At 38.7% G+C, this 23,058-nt stretch overlaps 1 protein-coding gene across 33 annotated transcripts in view; it reads right to left on the reverse strand.

Moving 5' to 3' along the window:
* NFASC (neurofascin) overlaps positions 1-23,058 on the reverse strand; it is a 229,028-nt gene that overhangs the window by 142,975 nt on the left and 62,995 nt on the right. For all 33 annotated transcript variants that reach the window (XR_013544331.1, XR_013544332.1, XM_078391894.1 and 30 more), the window contains exon 2: positions 12,520-12,587. The gene's annotated coding sequence lies outside the window, so the exon portion shown is untranslated. The remainder of the gene's footprint in view (positions 1-12,519; positions 12,588-23,058) is intronic.

Below are 23,058 nucleotides of genomic sequence, written 5' to 3' on the forward strand. Positions count from 1 at the left end.
TAGGCGGTTACCATATGTCTGCAGTCCAGAGGTTCCTTATTAAACCTGCTATACTGTATGTTTTATTAGAAATAAACCTCATTGTGTTTAAAAGAACTAACTTTGAATCTGTATAGAATGACATCTGTAAAATAACCTAGTTCCTGAAGTGAATTTTAAGGTGGATGGTTTCATTTAGGAACTTGGAACTGTGTTCCTCCCAAAATGTTCATCATTTTCAAATGATGCAGCTGCATGTTGGATCTCTAAATACTGTACTGCAAAATCAAGCTAATAAACCACAGATGAACTGGCAACCTGTTGTTCCTTTATACCTTGTGGATGGGGTTACAGTATTTTTTCATTATCAAAAAACCAAAGAGATTGATTTCCCCCATGTTTTGACTGCTTATTACAAAAAGTCACTTTTGTCTGCAGGGCTATTAGCCTACTGGGGAACAACATACACTTATGTTCATATATTATCACTCATCAACATCACTGCGTATCATTAGTTTTACTGTTTCATGAATGTTCAGTAGTTTTTCAGCCTTTTATATAATCAGCATCAGCATTATGCAAGGTTACCCCTGAATCGTTCTCTGCTCTGCTTTCTAAATAAGATGTAGTTATTTTTATTCTGGACAGGGACACCAAGGGTAAATTATTCCAGTAACCTACTAGAACAAAGTGTTCAGGGGGAAAGGAAAGAATGTACAACTGCACAGTAAGTTAAAAGGGTAGTTGGAACCCATTACTATTAAAATTGTTTGCATGAGAACCCAATAGGAATCTTGTAGTGTTTAAAGAAAACCTACACCTTACTTCCAGTCCTCCCCCAGAAAGAAAGGAAATCAGGGCAGAAAGGAACCCACATAATATATGACCACTGGATTTGTTACTGAATAGCACTATTAAGAGACAAATGTGTAAGATCCTAGGCATTCTAGCCAGAACAAAGAAAGTACTAGTCAAAAATTGGAAAATGTTAATCTTGATTCAGAATCTTCCAGGCAGCATGGCCTCTGATCACACCAGTGGCAAAATTCTGAAAGAGGTCATATTTAAAAAAAATCATTTCCCTAACTACAGTTCTCAAATATGAAAAGCATTACTTCTTAAATTGTACCTAATATAAGAGGTAACTGCTATATCTTGGTGTTCCTCAGGGACTATTATACTGAGTTCCTACAAGGAATGTCCCACTATGCCAGTGCTACTGAACAGGGCAGGTTGGCAGTGGTGCATAACAGTAGCAACAGAGTCATTCCTATCATTAGGGAAAGCGATGCCACCATCTGAAACAGTAGTTTCCAGATTATTTTTTTCTCTCTCAGCATGTTGCAAGGGGGCAGGGGAAAGCATTCACACACTTTTTACCAAATAAATACACTCAGCTCAAAATTAATTCATTTCCTGAATCATGTGAATAATTCTTCTATGTGAATGAGAATCTAAAAGTAAACTTCATTTCAGCTACATACTAATTTTAGACACAAAATAACCACAATTATCATGTATTAGACCAGTACAAAGAATACAGTACATGCAGATGGTGAAGCAGGAAAGCTTAGCTGGATTTTTTAAACTATCTGTGTACAGTAATTAGGAACTTTGCTAGTCAATAGGAAAAGCAACAACTTGCTTGAGCAGAGGATTGCACACGATACAGCCTGCCTTTACCCCATTGCCTACCCTGCTCCCCTCAAGTGTGGTTCAAAACACTGTCCCATTGCCAATGCTGAAGAAAAAGCCACTCCATGGAATGGGAGAAGGTGAACTATTTACCTTTGCCTTAGACTGGGTTTATTGCTTTCAGAGAGTTGTCAATAAGGATGAGCATGAGTGTGGATGGTTACTCATCCGTTTTTCTTGACGACCATAATCCTTCTCTTACAATGCCAAAAACAGGTTGGGCTACATAAATTTAAAGCAGAAAAATGAAGGGAATAGATTAAAGGCACTGGCATTGTATTGCCTTATCACTCAGATTTAAAATATCCATTGCCCTGAATAGCCACTACAGTACTTGTGAACATCCTGTCATCAGCTCACTATAACTGGAACTTTGCAGAAAGCATCCCAATCTACTCCATTTTTCAGACTGCTCTCAGTGAGGGCAGGAGCGGGGATTTTCATCTGTTGTAACAGAAAATACATTTTCTGATTGGCTTCTATTCATATGGAGATGCAGAGCCAGGAATGAGTTGTTGAACCAGCCCCATTGTTAGGGGAGCTAGAAAAGCAAGAAAAGTGGAAAGGCCATACAAAAAGTCTTGATAAACAAAAAAACAATGACTGACAGAAAATGAACCACATCCAACAACATCACAATTCGCCTGCAACTAGGTTGCCCAAAATGAACTACAAAATGGCCTGATTCATGAGGAGCTTTTGCTTTATGGTTTGTTTCATGCCAATCTCTATTCTTGTTGTCTTATGTTTTATTAAACAATTGTGTGGTAATGACATTCTTCCTTCTCTAACCATCTGAAAGGGGCCAAGCACAAGCTGGAAAACTGTAGTGAAGAAATGATGAAGAGGTCGGTGAAGCATTACAATATTTTTTTAAAAAAGAATGAAGAGCAATCAAAAGCAAATGAGACATCAGAGACAACAAATATAAAATTCCCTTGGCAGAATTACACAAATGAAATATGTCATAACAAGAACAGTTTTTCAACAGCATTTCAGAACCACCAGGACAGTAGCAATTATTTATAATCTTTACTTACAACGTGCAGGATGAACAGTGAAATGCCAGTTGCCAATGTTCCCAGAAAGACACTTTGCTGTTCCTGTTTTATGGCGTATATCACATAATTACAAGTGATTCAATAATGAACATGTTCCTGCAGGGGGTTCTCCATCGCATTTCAAACAAGGCAGCTACATGTTAATAGTTTATACTACAAAATAAGTGAATGTTTTAAAGAGATATTTAAAATATCATTTCTAACAGAATCACATTTTAGGGGCTGTTTAGGTTTATTTTCTTGTAATACGAAGACTAGATATTTGAAACACATCTACATTTTTGCCTTTTGATTTTTTTTTGCCAAAATTTTAAAAAACTTTATAAAGGATCCATCACAGGCATAGAATAACAATGAATCAAAATGTGAGTATTATCGATGTGGCCATCACTAACTTCATGCTGAAAGACATAAAGCATTTTCTCTCCACAATTCTTGCCTCCCAATATTGCCCTAGTTCATTTATTCCTTTCTATCAGATGCCCTAAAAGCTTGACAACACTTTGCGATAAATTGTCAATTCTCTCCACCACCACCCCACATCCACTTCTTTCACTATCTCCTTTCTGTCAACATGCAGGACTGACCAAAGGATGTAAAGCAGTCAATCCCTTGGCCCAGCTGTAAACTGGGGAGATTCCCAATCAATGCCTATTCCACAAAACTTTTAGATATGCAGCCTGCATCCCCCACTGGTAGCTTTTGTTTCCCCTTCTGCAAGGCTTTCCATCTGCCTCACTATGAAAATGCCTCCTATATGAATCCATATGCTGTATCTGTTCATGAGAAGAGGAGGAAATCAAGAAGTCAAAAGAAGACAAACCTCAGAAAGTCACAGGTCAAACAAACACATTTAATTCCCATTTATTTCCTTTATGAATATGGTATGATTGCTGAAACCGTTAGCTTTGCATGTTGTCAACTGTATTGTCTGCCTTGGACAGCAGATAAATGATGATTCTGTTCAGCTCTCTCTGTTCCCACTACTAGATTACCCAAAGCAAAGAAGCCACTGTTGTTTGGTGCCTGGAGGCTAATCTGCTCCTTTTCTAGAATTTCTCACTGGCATTTAAGAAGAAAGCCTTAAGGTAAAAATAGTCTTTCCATCCTATATGCATAAGAGCTCAACATGAAAAGGAACATATTTTTAAATAGGAATAAAAGACTATAGATCAGTTCCTTTAACTACTGTATATTCTCTGAATGTTTAACAGAGAAAAAACAAACTAAGTTTGTTGAGGTTTTATGGTTTTACCTTGTGTGTAAGCATTAAAAACCAGAATGAGAGCCAATAACAAAAGTATATGCTTCTGATCCCTTAGTAAATACTTCTAGCTGTCTTTGTTAGGGTCTAGAGCCTAACGCTATCCAAGCATGATTATTAATTAAAACAGCTATGTAAGTCAGTACTTGTGTTAGATGAAATGCAATGACAAATTTGCACTGAAGAAGGTGAAAATTAGTTTACTGAAAAGAGGGGTCTTATCTGGAACTAATATAGTGCACTGGATTAGTTGGAACACTGCAGAGTTGTAAAGCATTGCCCACACCAGAGGCACTGTTTGAGATGCTGAGATGCCCAGATGTTCAGGGACAGACAGGACTTGGAAAAGTTGCCTTTTTGAACTGTAATGTCCAGAATAGTCTCAACCAGCAGGACCAATTCTGAGAGACATGTCCTATAAAGTAACTTTTCCAAATGTGAACACAGTCCAGCAACATCTGGAAAGCCACAAGCTACCCACCATTTCTTTTAAGCTGTTACTTTTTATTGTGGTAATCAAATACCTTTAATCCAATGCATGTTCTTGAATCCAGCTCTGTTCAACTCTGCTGTAACATTACTACAATTTTTCTGGTCCAATCTGAACACATTTCCTTGTAGGTTTAGTGCACACAGACTGATGAGGCTCAGGAACCATAATGTATGACAAAAACACTCTCATTTCAATGAATAACAGGAAAAAGAAAGAGATCTTTCACACCACAGTCTTACATTCTGAGCCCCCATTAAGAAATATCTACAAGGAAATGCATCTGTTTCTCACTGTCACCGATTCTAAGTGCCACTGCTATTTCCACAGCCCACTCCATCCTTACCATCCAGCCCTATTCCCTCCCTCTTGGTTATGTGCCAGAGGTAAACATCCAAGGGGAGGTTGCTCTGAGTTGTTCACAGCTGGAGGGTTGTATGCATAAAAACCAACTGACTCTACAATGTTGCAAAAAGCAAACAAACCATTAATAGTGAACGACTGATTCCTAAAATTGCCCCAAAACCAAACAACAAAATATAAAAGGATCCAGCTACATCATACATTACGAAATAACATTTGGAAAAGCAATACAAGCTGGCCACTTCCCAAAGATTATCACTGAGTGCTGCAAACTGTTAAATTTAAGTGAGAGCTTTTGCTTGTTCGTTTCTTTTTTGGAATAACATTTTGAGGCTTAACAGGCAAGATGATTGCCTGGCCTACTCAAGCCATTTCCTTTCCGTTCTTTTAGAATAAACAAAGGTCACTGCACACAAAAATATGAACCACTTTTATTTTGCTACAGCCACAAAAAAATAGCAGCGAGGAACAGCTAGTGTGGATGTTCATTGTTCTAGAACTCAGCAGTTCTACAGACATGATAGCAATGGTGTACACAGCAACAGACAGGGTTTTCATGCAGATAGAGTGAAGAGGCATTTCTTCCCTCTTCAGTCCTCTCTGGTCCACAAGGGCCTGCAGATGGGAAAAAAATCCTACTATGTGTCCCCTACCCCTAGGTTAGATGTAGAGATGTGAAGAAGTGCTTTTGTACTACAAGTTCCAGAAAGGTAACAGTCTGGAATTCTGAAGTTGCAGTTGGAATGTACAAATCTGTACACCTCTGGTTAGAGGACTAGAATGGTAGCCAACATGCACCCCGAAGACATAGCAACTGGCAGTGCCCCTAGAAGAAAATTTGTTTTATATTTGGCATTCTTATGGATAAAACACTCTTTGCCCCATCTAACAAAATGGTGCAGAAGATCTAGAAGAGAAATGCTAATAGTCAGCTAGGAGAAACATGGCCAAGAAACTTCCACATGCCATATCAACACTGTTGCTATTAAGCAAAGCAGAACAGACCATTTCTTATTCTCTGGGGTTCAAATATCTCCTGCATGCTTCCTATGATACTATTAGGTAGAAAGAGATAAACTAGAGATTGCATACAACGCGGCAGCGAGGAAGAGACATTTAGTAATTTAAAGCTTTAAAAAGCCACTGTTAGCCCCAACATACACATAAGATTAGAAAAGACATAAAAATGATCTTTGGTATAGAACTTTCTTTTTAAAAATGCAAGACTGCAGCCAGGTTTGCTGGAAGAGGACTCACAGGGCTTTTACAGCTCAGAATCAAGAACTCCACTGGCTGTCAAGACAGATTCCTCATTCTGGATCCCCAAAAATATTCATTTGAGACTTGTATTATTCACATCTTTCCCTCATCTCATGGACTGACATGGGCCTTATTTACATACAGAAGTTGCAAACCTTTCATTATGGCTGACTATGGAATAAAGAAGGCTTTCTGCCCATAGCTTGAGAAGTAAATGCCCAATGTTTGCCCTGGTATCCCTTAGCCCAGTAGAAATACAATGCAAATCAGCGGAGGTAGACTGCAAAGACAGACAGACTGTACAGGAGATTGCTAAATATGCAGAAATACTCTTCGTCAACTCTCCCTGAAGGCAGCAACATCTGTTATTTGAAAATTAAAAGATTATCAATCTATAAATTCAAACAGAAATAGCAGCAGGAAAGCCTAGGTTTCTCCCTCCTGATGACATGCTATTTGGCTTCCATCTGTTCTGCAAGGTCTCTCCCTCAAGGAAGGTGCATAGAGGTCATACAGATTCTAACTGTGGATTTTCTACTTCTCCATTGTATAGTTTACTATCAGCACCCAAGGAATAAAGGCACGATGCACTCATACACAGATAGGCTGCAATATATGACATGTACAGAAACAAAACACCCACACTTTCCTGTTACAGGTGGTCTCCACCTTTATCTCTGTTTCTGCCTCTGTCAGAATATGGCATGGTTTTCACTAGGGATCCCTCCAAAACCAATTTCCTCTAGATATTATATAAATTATGGTTGTCAGCTTGCACACAAAATGTCTATGACTTTAACATTCTGTAAAGGGAAGGTTTCTGCATTGCAGTCTCACATCCTAAGGAACAAGTCACAGCCTGCCCTGAAGTCTCCTTTGAACAAAAAGGGACAAAACATTATATTATTGTGACAAAAAAGACAAATTAAAACTATGGTCTTGTCCTATGTTGGATCCAGTTGAGCAGTGTTACCAACACCTCTCCTCAGTTTAAATCCTACATAATTAACCAATTCACTTTATTTATTTATTTATTTATTTATTTATTTATTTATTTATTTATTTATTTATTTATTTATTTATTTATTTATTTATTTATTTATTTATTTATTTATTTGTATTGTATTGTATTGTATTGTATTGTATTGTATTGTATTGTATTGTATTTTAATAAGGATTTTAGACTTAGTAGCACTGCTCTGCTTCCTGAATTCTTGAGGCATGTATATATTTCTTATTGGCCATGCTCAGGCACCCTTCCAGACTCATCCGCTTGAAAATGCTGAGCACATGGAACTCAGGCTAAGGTTAGCATATGCAAAGAAAGCACTGTCCCTGATAGGATCCAGATGGAACATTAGTGTCCATTTGGCTAAATTTACCGAAGTAACTGGGCCAGCCTTCTTCCGCTTACTGTTTGTGATGCTAAATAATGGTGACCAGAACACGAGCTACATTTCAATTTGTAGTGGCAGCAGCGGCAGCAGCACAGAAGCAGGGAGACAACAGCCAGGGTTGAATAGCTGTGAACCAGTTCAGCATCTCAGACACATGTGGGTGTCTGCAACAAATCCCTACAGCCAAATACACTCAGAGGCAGCAGAAGACAGGATCTCGCAAAGCCCCCTAACCTTTCTTTGCACTCAGAGATCAGAAAGCTTGCAACAGGGATTGCGCAGCCCATCAGGAAGAGAATAACAGAGAATGAGGGTGTTTAAGGACACAAACTGTTTAAACTCAGATTGATTACCATCTGAGATCAGAACAGGATTGCGGCCAGCAGTGCAGGAGAAAACACAGTGCTGGAGCCAACACATGCTCTTGAACTTCAGTGTGTGAAACCTCCATCATAGGAATCAAAACTAGTCACTTTCAAATGAAGAACCATGTGGGGGAAAAGACAGAGTTTGGGACTACTGTTCATGCTGGCTGAAGGATTTTTGGGAGAGAGCTGTAGGACAAAATGATACATTTCCAAGCTCCGAATGCTATCTGTCTATCAGATGGATCTCCCAGAATGGAGAATTAGGGGTTTGTAGCTTCCCCAAAATCCAATGGTACATCCTTAGCCAGCGTCTACGGTTTGCCATATTGGATTTCAGTGTGAAAATACAAGCACTTAGTGACCAACAACACTACATATACACACATATTTAACCAAGCTCCAACATAGCTCCCCCCCCCCCCATTCTACTATACTGTATTCTGAAAAGGCAACTTCAGTAAGGTAAGATCTGGTTGTTTTCCCACCGAATAGCGCAAGGATGAGGGATACATGGCTCTCCCCATGCTTCTGGACAGCAACCTCCATTCTCTCCCACCAGTAGCCAGGAGTTACAGTCCAATCTCTTGAGAATTATGAGATCGTCACTCCCACAGTAGCACTGAGAAGGCTTAGCAGCAACACACCTGCTAGAAATACTGTGATTCATTTGTGATACACATAACAAGGAAAAAAGCAGTCTGTCGGTGCCAGTGTGTTTCCTTGAATCCCCTCCTCCGTCTTTCTACCCACCCAGCCTTTATTCCTCCCCTTTCTTGGATTTTTTTGTGTTGCCTGCCTGGAGTGGACTCAGATAAAAGAAGAGAACTATCAAATGGTAGTATGAGAGAAATGTGACCATAGTCTAATCATTTTCCTGGGAAGAGGGGCTTGATTGTAATTTTTGCCCTTATTTGCTTGCTTGCTTTTCAAGATTTTTGGGAGAGGAGGCTGTGTGTATGCGTTTTATTTTGCTATCCCCCATGGTGATTTCCCATTTTGATTGTTTTTTAAAAACTATTATTTGGTTAATTTACTGTTTATTTATTCTATTAATGGTACAGTGGTGCCTCGACTTACGAACGTCCCTAATTACGAGCATTTGAGTTACGACCAGCTCCAGCCGTAAAATTTGGCTTTGACTTGTGACCGGAGCTTCCAGTTACAATTTAAAAAAAAAGGCAAGAGAAAAGGGTGGGAAATTCAAATTGCTAACCATTGGTAGGTGAAGAGGCTGCTTCTTTGTATCTCTTTCACCCCAACAGTTAGAGTGAGGGTGATCAGAGGAGGCTTGGGACTGCCTGGTAAGGTAAGGTGCTGCTTTTTGCTTTTTAAAAATGGTTCTGGGTGGGTTTTGCGGGGGGTGGGTGGGCTGGGGGGTTATGTTTCTGTGCTGTGTTGTTGTTTTGGTTTTTGGTGATTTTTCTTTCAGCCCCAGCGTGAGGCTTGCTCCGTTGTCTATTTTTGGTTTTGTTTTGTTTTTAAGCCCCAGCACCTTCAGGACTTGCTCCATGGTTTATTTTTTGTTTTGTTTTTGTTTTGTTTTGCAGCCCCAGCGCATTCCTATGGGGCTTGCTCCATTGTTTTATTTTTTTTTATTTTTTTAAGCCCCAGCGCCTTCAGGGCCTGCTCCATGGTTTATTTTTGTGGTTTTTTTAAAGCCCCAGCACCTTCGGGGCTTGCTCAGTTTGTTTTTAAAGCCCCAGCACCTTCGGGGCTTGCTCTGTTTATTTTTGGTTTTTTTTTGTTTTTTTGTTTTTTTGTTTTGCAGCCCAGCACTTTCCTATGAGCCTTGCAGTGTGTTATTTTTATTTTATTTTATTTTATTGTTTTTTTTCCTTCTGGAACAGATTAATCTCATTCCAATGCATTTCAATGGGAAATGGTGTTCGACGTACAACCATTTCGAGTTACGTCCATCTTTCTTTCTTTCTTTCTTTCTTTCTTTCTTTTTCTTTATTTCTTTATTTCTTTATTTCTTTATTTCTTTATTTCTTTATTTATTTCTTTATTTATTTATTTATTTATTTATTTATTTATTTATTTATTTATTTATTTAATTAATTAATTTATATCCCGCCTATCTAATCAATTAAGATTACTCTAGGCGGCTTACAACAATAAAGAACAATATAATTAAAAGCAATTTTACATAGGAGAACTTACAGCAAGATGGGACAGAACTAGGGAGTGGAAGGAAAGGAAAGATCAGAAACTGACAAAGGGGAAGGCCTGCCGATACATCAATGTTTTTAGTTGTTTTTTTAAAATGCCCAGCGAGGGAGCCGCGCGAATATTAGGAGGGAGGTTATTCCAGAGGAACAGATTATGGTTGTAAGTCGAGGCACCACTATATATATTTTTGTGAGAGATTTTTTGTTTGGTGGTGGTGATTGTTGGCTATTGTTGCTTGCTTTTGGAGTACATTGGTTGTCTTGCCTCTGCTTTCTTCTTCTTTTTGAAGTGGGTTTTATGTGTTCCTCAGGGCCTTTTTAGACTGGTGTCAGAAAACATGAACTGAGAAAAATGAAAACAAATAACCCCAAACAGTTCCTTCCATGTTAAATGAAAGAATTAGTGCAGAAAAACCAAAAATAGAAGACACAACTACAAACGTATCCAAACGAAACAAAAATAAAAGTTTTCACCATGCACCTCCCTACTTACCACCCTTTACATTTTGCTTTTAATCTTTTATTGAAAGGATTTCAGTTACATAGAACAGAGAAATACAGTGATGCTGACCAACATAAATTTAAGTTGATATTTTCTTTCCCTTATCCTGTTCCTCGGATATAATGATGGAACATCCATGCATATAAATCTAAGACACCACATGACAAAGAACCTGATTAAACTGTTAGCCACATTATATCAACAGAGCTATCTCCTTTCTCTGTCCTTATTTGTTACAAAATAAACCATGGAATGTTGCCTCTCTGAGTCCTTCAAAAAAGGGAATCACTTTTCAAGATAGCTGTTCCCAGAATTTCAAATGTATAAAGAATTAGATCTGAGTGAATTTTTAAATATGTATTAATTATCCACAAACCTTGTCAAATGAACTGTTATGGAAAATGCAAAACTAAACTTCAAGCAATATGGGAACTGGAAAGTTGTAAAAAAGTTGCATTCTACCATCTGTGACTCACAGAACTACTGAATTCAGGACCACAGGGGACATGAGTGGATTTATTATATTGAAAGATCTGTGCCCAAAATCTTCAAACAAGACATAAATAAGGCTAACTTGACTTCTCAATTGTTTTTCTAGCACACAAATGAACACAGAGTGTTTATGTGCTGTATCTTTGCCGAAGACCCTTTAACACTGTGTTTATCGGTTTTCTCCTGAAATTTTCTCAACTATCACTTTGGGACACTAATTCTGGGGTGCATTTTTATCTACATAAGAATGGCTAAAGACTGTGGGAATGTTCTTACTACATATGCAGTAAAATGAATGGTTGTTTGGCCATTTTAATTTTAATCAAAATGTACAGCTTGTTTGTTTTGTTTTGTTCAACTTAATTTGTTGATTTTGTTAATTTGAAAACAACACAATCTTCAAAAGGTGTCACCAATAAGTGACATTTTTCATTTGAATGCTACATCTTTTTCTCTGGTGGATTGGAACAGGCGTTCCTGGAAGTAAGTACTAGCAGAAGAAAGATGCAGCCCCACCACTATCAGTAGCCCCTTGATCAGTAGATATGATAGTTTTCCACCATGGTACAGCTGTGATGAACCAACAGGGCAGTGACACCTCTTATTGGTTGCAAAAAGGGGAGCTTTGCTTACTCAAAAAAGAGATACACTTCACTTACAGTAATGCAGACAACTGACTGAGCCATTGCAGAAGTCAGGCAAATAGCTTTGTTAGGAACCTTAAGGTGTAATTCATTTGTATTCATGTACATTTTACAAAACACATTTCAACATCACTTGTAAACAGGCATTCATGTAGTTGCCTAACAATTGTCCATGGAAATAGACAGGAAACTTTCAAGAACTGTAGGATTGTCTTTTTTTTTTTTTTAGTTAAAGGCAATGAATGTGCTGCCTAAAACTCACATCAATACAGTAATCCAAACGTCCGAGGACAAGCTAAAACTTAAAACAGTTATTGACAAAACAGCTTTGGCCATTTAAGAGTTCAACAAATTACTTTTTGGTCTCAGAACACCAGGCACTTTCAGCAATTTAACACCAAGCAATGATTATGAAGATAACAGCCACAATTTTTCCAAGTCCTATGGGTTACAAAGCTCTTGGGGTTTGATTTTCTGCTTCTTACTATTTTTTCAGCATCATAGTACACACACACATCTTGAGAAAAGAAGCTGTCTGGCCTTGGATAGTTCACAGCAGAATTCTGAGAATAAATTCTTCAGCATTACCAACTATACAAAGTAAATTTGACTAATTAAGTGCATGCAATTTCTTCCTCCACAGATTGCATAGGCTGTTCTAAAAGTGTGAAGTAGAACATTTTCCCCTCCGGATGAACAACCAAAAGTTATAACACTTCAGGCTCAACTTGATGTGGCAGGAGATCTTGTCCAGGTCTAATGGTTCTACAGACTTTTAGTTCTAGTTAGAACACTCATAAGTACAGTTATCTGAGAGCAACTGAATGGCTTACCTTAATACTGTGGTTCCTGGTGTTTATTTAAATACTCTTGTCTCAGTCTTGGTTTAATACTGACGTGCCTATAGAACAAGAAAGAAAAAGCAGGAATTTAAGAGGAAATTGCCTGTTTATACATCTGTAGACTGCAAACTGTTCCAGAGTGGTTGATAGACGGTTCCCATAGGTATAGTCCAGTACCATATTTCCAACCTATCCCACTACTTTCAGCTTCTGTAGCCCCCTCTGCCCTCTAAACATCTGCTTGGGAAGATTGGAAGATCCTCTGAAACAAGTTTATAGCATCAAAGAAGGCTACAATAGAAGGAGCAGGGAACAAACTTCAAATTCTGTGGGTGCTGGATACCAAAGTCCGGCAATGGATCTCGGCTCAACAGTTCTAGACAAGAGTTTTAAAAAGGTATTCACCATGCAATCTAAATTCTGATTCTCAAGAGAACTCTGTTGTTGCTGTTTATTTTCCTAAAAGTATAAGGAACAGACTCCTGAAGCTGTTCTCCATTTTGATTATCTCTCAGCCATGCAAAATATCACTGGGAATGTTGCCGGCCTAGCTTCCTTGTGAGGCACAGTTTTATGAATATTGAATAAGCACTCAATATTCCTGAGGATAAAATAACAAGGTAAGAATTCATATGGGCCACATTATATCTGTAGTACACTAAGCAAGACACTTTCTTTGAACAGTTATTCTCCTCTTGATAACTTTCCATTCTAGTCCAGTGGTTCTTAACCTTTGTTACTCGGATGCTTTTGAACTGCAACTCCCAGAAACCCCAGTCAGGACAGCTGGTGGTGAAGGCTTCTGGGAGTTGCAGTCCAAAACTCCTGAGTAACCCAAGGTGAAGAACCAGTATCCTAGTCAAACTTTACAACACAGATAACTAGCTATTGGAAACTGAAATGTTTATGTTTCAGAGCTGTAATTTTGCAGGCCTTCCTGCCTGAGCAACCATATAAATAAAGCTCATGTTTTTCTCCCAATCACAAAACAACACAGGCCCTATTTTCCATAATCAATGGAAAGCAGTGTTGACCTCCATATCAGCTATCTCTATGAACCTCAGCAGGCTGGACAGCTCATATGGCTGCACAGTCAAGAGTTCAAGAGTTTCATTCCCCACTATGCCTCCCTGGAAAAGAGCCAGTCTGTGTAGCCTTGGGCAAGTTGTAGTCCCAGAGATTCTCCAGAAAAAGGTAATGATAAACCTCTAAATAATATTCTATACTTAGAAAGTGTCACCATAAGTAGAAATGAACCATGTAATTGTAATTATATGACTCCACAAAATTGATTTGGTAAAGGTCTGATACATTGGGTAATTGATAGAGTTATTATTCAACTTATGCATCTTTTAAACTTATAATTTGATTATGGCAGTGGCAGTTTCCTTTTGGGTAACTGTCACTCTTCAATCTAATTCTGTTTTGGAGTAACCTTTGAATTTTACTGATCTGCATATTTTTTAGATTGCTTGCCTGAATTGGGGAAATTAATTCATGCTCAGTGGCAATGGTAACCTTTATGGTGGCAAAATACTTACATTAACAACACTGGGAAGTCAAATGCCCACTCTCTATTACTCAATGGCATGTGGACCTCGTCGCCCTTTCAGCCATAGAATGTGTAACATAGGCATTAACTTTACATGGACAGATTTGTACACACTTTGTCTTCTTTTATTTAAGTTTATTTACAGATGGCTTCATGCTGCTGAACTTATTATTTTTTGCTACTTCTTTGTTTTCATATTCTTTCTTTGCACCATGAAATTTATTTAAAAAAAAAAAACCAAAGTGAACTATTTGCAAAAAATGGGAAGTATGAAAAGCTCATGGAACCTTTTTCAGTACATAAGAAATTATCTCTAATGAAGTACCACATGTAATATAGTCTTCTTCAGTCTCAAACTCAAGAGAGATTTAAACAAAATAGCTCAAACTCATGCAAATACACTTCCTCATCTCTGTGAATGGATACATCATTACTGCCTCTGTGAACTATTTAGCTGTCAACATTAATAATTATTCATGCTAGCCACTGTCTTCAGCATCTGTGAAGACAGCTACTGTGGACAACAGCAAATCTTTTAACCTGTGACACACACAATGGGAAAGGCATCTCCTTCAGGCAGATTTGGTTTTGCAAATAAATACAGCTACATTTTATGTCTAGAAGTGCAAAATCTTCCAGGGGACCTTATAATTCCTCACGATATACGTTTACAGAGAACAAGCATCTCTGCTGATTTCCAAAGTTCGCATCATATGAAAATGACCACCATTGTTCTCTTGCCCTGTCCCAACAAAGATGAGCCAAATTTAAGCACACAGGCACAGCTGTGTTGAAGTAACAGAAAAATAGATAAGGAAGGAAAAGCTAGTAAAGTTTCTGAATCACAGTTCAAAACACACATCATATTTTTAAACACTTGTGCTGTTCTTTATAAGATTGATTTTCAATTCACAATGGAAAGTGGCTCTTTATTCACACTACCTTAAATTGCTCCAGTATGCATATGGAGTGGCCAGAACTACATCACTACCATCACCACTACCATCGACGGCGACGGCGGCGACGACGACGACGACGATGATGATGATGATGATGATCATCATCATCCCCTCCATGGGCACAACCTTGTTGAGGCGGAGGGACTTTGTGCTTCAGTGAGGTAGAGAGCTATGCTAAAGGATCTCCCAAGCCAGACAGATCTCAGCTGAGAGGCCAGATCAACTGCGTCCACCAAACATCAATTATGATGAAAGGAAGTAAACAGAAATCCATACCAGATTAGTCATCACCTGGGTCAACAAGGACTGCATCAGATGCTATAGCCTCTGGGCATCTGGTGACAAATGGGTTACAGGGCTCAGCAGACCCTGTTAAGGAACCAGCAGAGGCTGCTGCAAAGCTACTGAAACAATGTAAACACAAAACTTGGACTCTCACTGAAAATCAAGAAATTATTAAATGTTATTATGAGGCAAACACAACAGTCCATGGTTTTCAAAAAAGAATGATGGAAATTTGGAAAAGGAAACATCCAAACAGTGGCATAACTGAACAATGATTAATGGACCAGAGAACGTTTATCATCCAGAGTAAAGTGTTTTCAGAACTGGAATTCAACACAGAACAATTACCATAGTATGGAAGACAAATAGAAAGTACAGGTAGTGGAAGAAAAAAGTATCAATAAAAGAACAACTTATGGAACAACCCAGATATTATGAGTTGACAGAACGGCAAACATCACTGAGGGAAAAAATAGTAAACTATATTAGCCAGAACACAGAAAGAGAAAGCCTCCCCAATTTGTGCCCCACACACACACACACACACACACACACACACACACACACACACACACACACACACACACACACACACACACACACACACACACACACACACACACACACACACACACACTCCAAAATGAAAAATTTGGCTGAAAAAAAACTACGTGCAGACATTAGCAATTTAAAAAACTTGAAAGCTTCAGAGCTTAAAAATGAAATAGTAAAAGCCAGACTATATCTATGACCTAGAAAGGAAAACTATTGTTGAAACTATGGAAGAATTAAAACAGTGTGTAATAGCTACAGCAAAAAATTGAAAGATATGATGGACACTTGAAACAATATAGAGAAAATACGCAATTTCAAAATAACCAATACAGTGGTGCCTCACTTAGCACTCTCTCCATTTTATGGCAAAATCGCTTAGCGACACTGTTCTCGATGTTTCCTATGGGGAAAATTCGCTTTGTGATGATTGCGGGGAAGCAATCATCACGAAGCCCCCATTTTCGGCCAGCTGATTGGCGGTTCCAAAATGGCCGCCTGGAAAAAATGGCTGCCTGCTGTTTTGCCTCACATTAGAGGCACCGAAAATGGCCGCAGCAATGGAGAATAAGGTTAGTTTATAAGCCCATAGGAACGCATTAAACACGTTTTAATGTGTTTCTATGGGCTTTTAAAAATCGCTTAGCAATGTTATCGCTTAGCAGCGATTTTTTCTGCACGGATTAACATCGCTAAGCGAGGCACCACTGTTATTGTTTTGTACATCACTAGGAGAAAATAGAGAACAAAAGAAATCAGGCCCATCTAAAGATAATGCTCTAAAATTTTAGAAAGAAATTTGGGAAACCTCAACTTAACTGAAAATTCCCTATACCCAATTGAACTGAAAGGGAACTTTAAAAAGTCAAGAGGCACGAAACATCAGCTGCTTATTGATAATGATACTGAATAATGTAAAAAGATGAAAAACAAACATGGCCTGGATAGACTATAAAAAGGCACTTGACTCATTGCCAAATAGCTGGATTAACACCTGCCTTAAAATGTCTGGGATTAGTAAACATTCAGAAGTTCCTCAAGAAAACTATGGAAAACTTGAAACCATCTTAATGGTGAAGAAACTGGGGATGTTAACATTAAATGTATTCCATGGGGATTCTTTGCCACCACTGCTGTTTAACATCTCTCTGATTCCATGTCAATAGCCTTAAATAAAACTGGATTGGGCTACCATATTTAAGAACAAGCAGGAAAAATTAATCATCTCTTATACATGGATGACCTAAAACTATACTGTATGCAACAAGTTCCACAGAAATAGAATCACTGCTAAACACAGTGCAAATATTCAGTGAAGATATCCAAATGAAATTTGGAATTGACAAATGTGTGGCTCTGCCTATACACCATGGCAAGATCGAAACACTAAATGAATAGAGTTTAAAAATGGCAATATTATAAAAATCACTATCAAGTGATGAAAATTATAAATAACTTGGAATGCTAGAAGTACATAACATCATGCACACAAAAGTTAAAAAACGGACAGAAAGGGAATATATCAAAAGGCTGAGGAAAATCTTAAATCAAAATTAAATGGGAAAAATACAATTAAAGCCATAAATATATGGGCAGTTCCAGTAATTAGATACCCAGCTGGAATAATAGATTGGACTCAAAACGAATTAGAAGAATTGGATTGGAAAACATGGAAACTAATGAACATGCATCATGCACTACATCCAAAACGTGATTTGGACAGATTTACCACAAAAATCAGAGGCTGTGGATTACTGCAGATACAGCAGGTAGTAGAGAAAGAAAAAAAGAAGCCTAAATGATTATATCTGTACAATCAGAGAAAAATACTTAAGGCAGTGAAAATGAAGAACATTTTGAAAACAATAGAGACAAAGGCTCAATCTAAGAAACAACAGTTTGAAAAGAAATTAAATAGCTGGAAAAGTAAACCACTACATGGACAACACCTGAGAAATATTGATGGAAAGCATGATAATAATTCAACATGGGCATGGCTAAAACTGGGAACCCTTAAGAAAGAAACCGAAGACTTGATATTTGCTGCACAAGAACAAGCACCCCAAACCAACATGATGAAAACTAAGATCCAAGGAAGCAGTGCTAATACCCTGTTTCCCCAAAAATAAGACCTAACTTGAAAATAAGCCCAAGTATGATTTTTGGGATGCTCATAATATAAGCGAGCTACTCCCAAAAATAAGCCCCAGTTAAGTGAAACCCCGCCCTCCACCACTGTGCAGCAACCAGAAGAAGATGACATTACTGTATTTGAATAAATGTAGATTGTTGTACATGAAAAAAATTAAACAGCCCCTGAAAATAAGCCCTAATGCGTTTTTTGGAGCAAAAATTAATATAAGACCCTGTCTTGTTTTGGGGAAAACATGGTAGCTTGTGGATTGAAATCTGTCGACCCCCAACTTAGAATGGATTCCAAGTTTGGTGTAGTGGATAAAGTGATGGACTGAGGTTTGAATCCTCACTTCGCCATGGAAATCCACTGCGGGAGTGGAATAGGCGAAACCACTTCTTAAATATTTCACTTGCCTTGAAAGTCCTCTTAAGGTTGCTGTAAGTCAGTTCCATCTTGGTGCTACAGAACATATACAACTTAGAATATCAAAGTAGCAGAATGTAAGCATAGAGTGCTCTGACACCATTGCTCACCTGCCTAACAAAGTTTAGTATAACTTACAAAACCTAGCCCTTAATTTTCTCCTAGTCTGGAAGTATCTAAAACAGCTCCTTTTTGGCTATCTTTTTAAAAACATCAGCTGGTCAATGGTACAAAATATTTAAAAATGTTTAGGCCAAACATACTTGTACCTATATATAAGTCATTAAAAAAAAGTTAGAGTCGCTTAAAATAAAGAATAAAATTATCCAGAACATGTCCAGAGGAGGGTGACTAAAATGGTTAAAGGTCTGGAAGCAATGTCCTACGAGGGGTGGCTTAGGGAGTTGGGAATGTTTAGCCTTACAAAAAGAAGGTTGAGAGGGGACATGATGGCCATGTTTAAATATTTGAAAGGATGTCATGTTGAAGAGGGGGCAAGTTTGTTTTCCAGGGCTCCAAAGACTAGGACACGGAGCAATGGTTTCAAACTACAGGAAAAGAGATTCCACCTAAACATTAGGAAGAACTTCCTGATGGTCTGAGCTGCCTCGCAGTGGAATAGGCTGCCTCAAGGAGTGGTGGAGTCTTCTTCTTTAGGGATTTTTAAGCAGAGGCTGGATGGCCATCTGTTGGGAGTACTTTGATAGATGTTCCCACATGGTGGGGGGGGGGTTTTGGAATAGGTGGCCACAGTGGTCTCTTCCAACTCTATGACTCTGACTCTATCCTTCATTTTGTTGTAGTTATGCTTTACTTACTCCAAAAAGAAATTAGTTATATGTAACTATAATAAACTATTTGCACCCAAATTCTGCTAAGAACGATAACCTAAATGCTGCAGCAAATATTTCACCACACTCTTTCTAACAGGACCAGGCTTTCAAAACTTTACATGTTGTTCTGTAGCTCCCATCATGCCTTGGCCTAGATGGTGGAGGGTTTCTGCACATTATAGTCCAAAAAAGTAATTTTTTCCAAACTCTGCACAGAACTAATTCATCTTGAACATGCCTACATCTTTTGAATTAATGAATTATGTTTTACCCCCAAAATGGAAAACAAAGAAAAGAATAAAAAGATAAAGAACCACCTTGAGTTGCAAACATAAAAACAATTTAATTGTTGCTTCAGTATCAATATAGACTTGCAGCTCTTGGATTCTCTTATGCTCCAACATAGAGAGACAAGTGACGCTGGCAGATGAGAGTATTTTGCACTTAGACATATCCCTTGGAGGCTGAATCACCTGTCTTGTCAAGAAATCCTCAAGAATCTCTACCTCCTGTGGACTACTGACAAAAGATGCAAAGCTGCTCAGAGTCTAGTCAAAAGAGATTTCCACAAAGCAGACCTCTGCTAGTAAATTCAAATATTTAACTATGTCAAGACTTACCTGTCCTGTTTCACTGGTGCAGATCTTCCTTCCAACAAGGAAGGAAGATCTAGCCACCCAGAGTAGTCAATTGACTAGATGGGCGGAATATAAACAAACAAACAGACAGACAGACAGACAGACAGACAGACAGACAGACAGACAGACAGACAGACAGACAGACAGACAGACAGACAGGAATTGGCAACATGATAGTCTTTTTTCCAGGCTACATTATTGTGAGCTGCGCCCATCCATGATGACGCATAGAGTATTTGCAGGAACAGCCTCTTTTATTAAAGCAACACAACTGTAACTCAGCCAACGGGGCTCAACAATGAAATTTAAGCACTTCTATGGGCACCTGGGAGTTAACTGCACTCCCAAACAGTTCAGGTCAACATGACCAGTCCACAACATTCTTTTTCTGAGAGGAGCCCCACCTCCTTTACCAGTTCTAATACTCCCTGCAGGTAAGCCAAACATGGAGAACCGCAAGAAGGGTGCTTGCTGGACGCAGACATTCAACTGTCCCTGGAGTAGCGTAGCTTGGGTACCTTCCCCTGCTACTTCCTGTAGTCCCCACTGGTGGCAGCTGCCTCATATTTCTGGTACTTTCCTTGGAGGCACAGCCAAACCTAGTGTCACACCCTGCTCTGATTATCCAGACACTTAATCTCTTGCAGTCTTATCTCATATTGGCATAGTTAGGCTGCTTCCTCCAGCAGCAAAGAATTTCTCCCAATGCCTGGTGTCAGAGTCCCAGGAACAGATTGTCTCCCAACCAGTCACTGAGTGCTCTGGCAGTGCCAATACCTCCTGGGCCTCGTACACCTTCCAGTCAATGGTGTCTGCCCAACAGTCCTCCCCTTCCTCCTCACTCTCCTCCTTAATTCCCCAGCCCTTCGTGTCTACACGTGTGGCCTCCAAGCATCGTCCACACCACTATTGCCAACACTCCAGTCCAGAGGTGAACTGTGGGTTGGGAATCTTACTCTTTTTTCCTGGAAAGATAGAATGTCCACTCCCACCATCAGGGGAAGCGGGGCCAGTCCTACAACTATCTATACTTAAAAACAAGGACCTGCTTTCTCAGAGGAATAATATACTTCTCAGAAGAGCAATGAACTGATATTTTGGCAAGTTGGTGGTTACTGGTCACTGAAACCTCACTTAATTCAAGGACGTGAATTAATTCAAGGATGTGAACCCAGTTAGGAGGGAATATAATAATTGAATCGCATTCAATGTATTACAGCACCACTAGATAATCTGACTTGCATAGCACTATTCTGTTGCACTCATCTATTAAAAGTGTCATGAGTTCAACTGACTAGAAAGATTAAATGTACACATTTAAGTAGCCTTCCTCTTCCCAAAGTCCATCTCCAAGCGCATCTGGTTTCCATGTGCTGCAAAAGTGCCTCTGACATTTTGTTATGAACCCCAGGCCCTTCAAGCAGCAATGACAGACAAAAGAAGCATTGAATCTGACATTCTATCCTTCAGCTATCTGATGTGCAACCTTTAGATAACATTGCAATACAAAGAAAATGGGTGTGGGGAAATGAAACAATTAAGTGAAAACTGAAGGAGGCAGGCACAATTGGATGAGAAAGCTAAAGGAACTGGATCACTAAGTGGATTGGCAGACTATTTATTTATTTATTTATTTATTTATTTATTTATTTATTTATTTATTTATTTATTTATTTATTTATTTATTTAACTTATAGGCCACACACACTACCTAAAGTTCTCTGGGCGGCTTACAACAAAATACTGTAAAAAAGATAAAACAATTAAAATACAATTAAGATATATATACTCTAAGACTAATGCCTGCTCAAGTTGGTTCTGACTTTCTTCTTAGGGCTGCCTCCAGATGTCATGTGTGTAAGACAAGGATGCATGATCTCAACCAAAGATCAAATTCTTGTCTGGTTGGCAGCCAAAGGGGTGCACCCACATCCACACTCCCAACAATCCCTAAGAGCACCCAGTCATCCACCCACACCCACACCCGCACACCCACACACCCACACACAGATCTAATTGATTCAGGATGTCTGCCTATATATAACCCACAAGTCTTGTATGGCTTTATTTAACAGTTGCTGCCATAAACAATAGGTAGCTACTAAATAAATACAGTATAAGAAAGTTAGATTAAGCATAAAATAGCTGTAAATAAGCTGAAAAAGGCCAAGCCAACTTTTTCTCCAGCAGCTGAATAACACTTTGTATGTTTTTTCTGCATTTCTTTCTTTTCTTTTTTAAAGTAATGTATTTGTAGGGTCTTGAAGAGAGACAAAAATTGCTTTGGGGAGCTCACACAGTCCATGGACCACATAATGCTCAGTCTTCACATAAGACATAATAATAAAATGGTAATGAAGTGATTGCTGCTATTCTATTAGTCCTAACTGTTAAACGACACAGTAAAAACAGAAGGAAACATGGTACGTAGGGCCTGACAGTCAAAACTAGGGAAAAGTGCAGGAGACTGTGCTGAAGTATATGCTATCTAGAAGCAGAGATAGTAGAAGGTACTTTTATGGACTAATATTATCAGAATATCAAGCCAGCATGATCAGTGAGTCAATATACTTAGATGTCAGCCCCACCAAGTTCAATCAAATTAAAAGTCACATAAGACCTTCCTAAAAAGTTTTTAATGTCAGCAGTGAATCAAAATGGAATCTGTCATGTTCCCCCAATGATTACGTCAACTACTACAGACAACTCTCCACAGAAACAGACACGCGCCATTCTGCAATCATCAAGCCATTTCCACCCCCCACCCCCATTATGGAAGTCCCTAAGCGGCCAGAGAAAGCAATTGTTTACATTTGCTTCCCAAATGTATTTAAATAACAGCGTGAACAGAATGGATCTCTGAGCTCATCAACAAAAACAACAATACGAGACTGTTTGGTTACTGAAATGTTCAATTCATGATTTTTTGTGGTGCTTCATTCACTAGTAATTGTGGAAGAGACAAAGCCAGTTTTGTTGAAGATTAAGAGGTGGTGGCTGGGCAGATCTCTTTCAGAGAGACACATATTATACCATTTGCAAAAAAATAAAAATAAAAAAGACTATTTAATCTAAAGCAGCATGGAGAAACTGTTTCAATGTTACTCACTCAAAAGCTTCTGAACACCCAGGCAGTGTTGTGTATGGTGTA

The sequence above is a fragment of the Pogona vitticeps genome, chromosome 4 (assembly GCF_051106095.1).
Source record: "Pogona vitticeps strain Pit_001003342236 chromosome 4, PviZW2.1, whole genome shotgun sequence".
Taxonomy (NCBI): domain Eukaryota; kingdom Metazoa; phylum Chordata; class Lepidosauria; order Squamata; family Agamidae; genus Pogona; species Pogona vitticeps.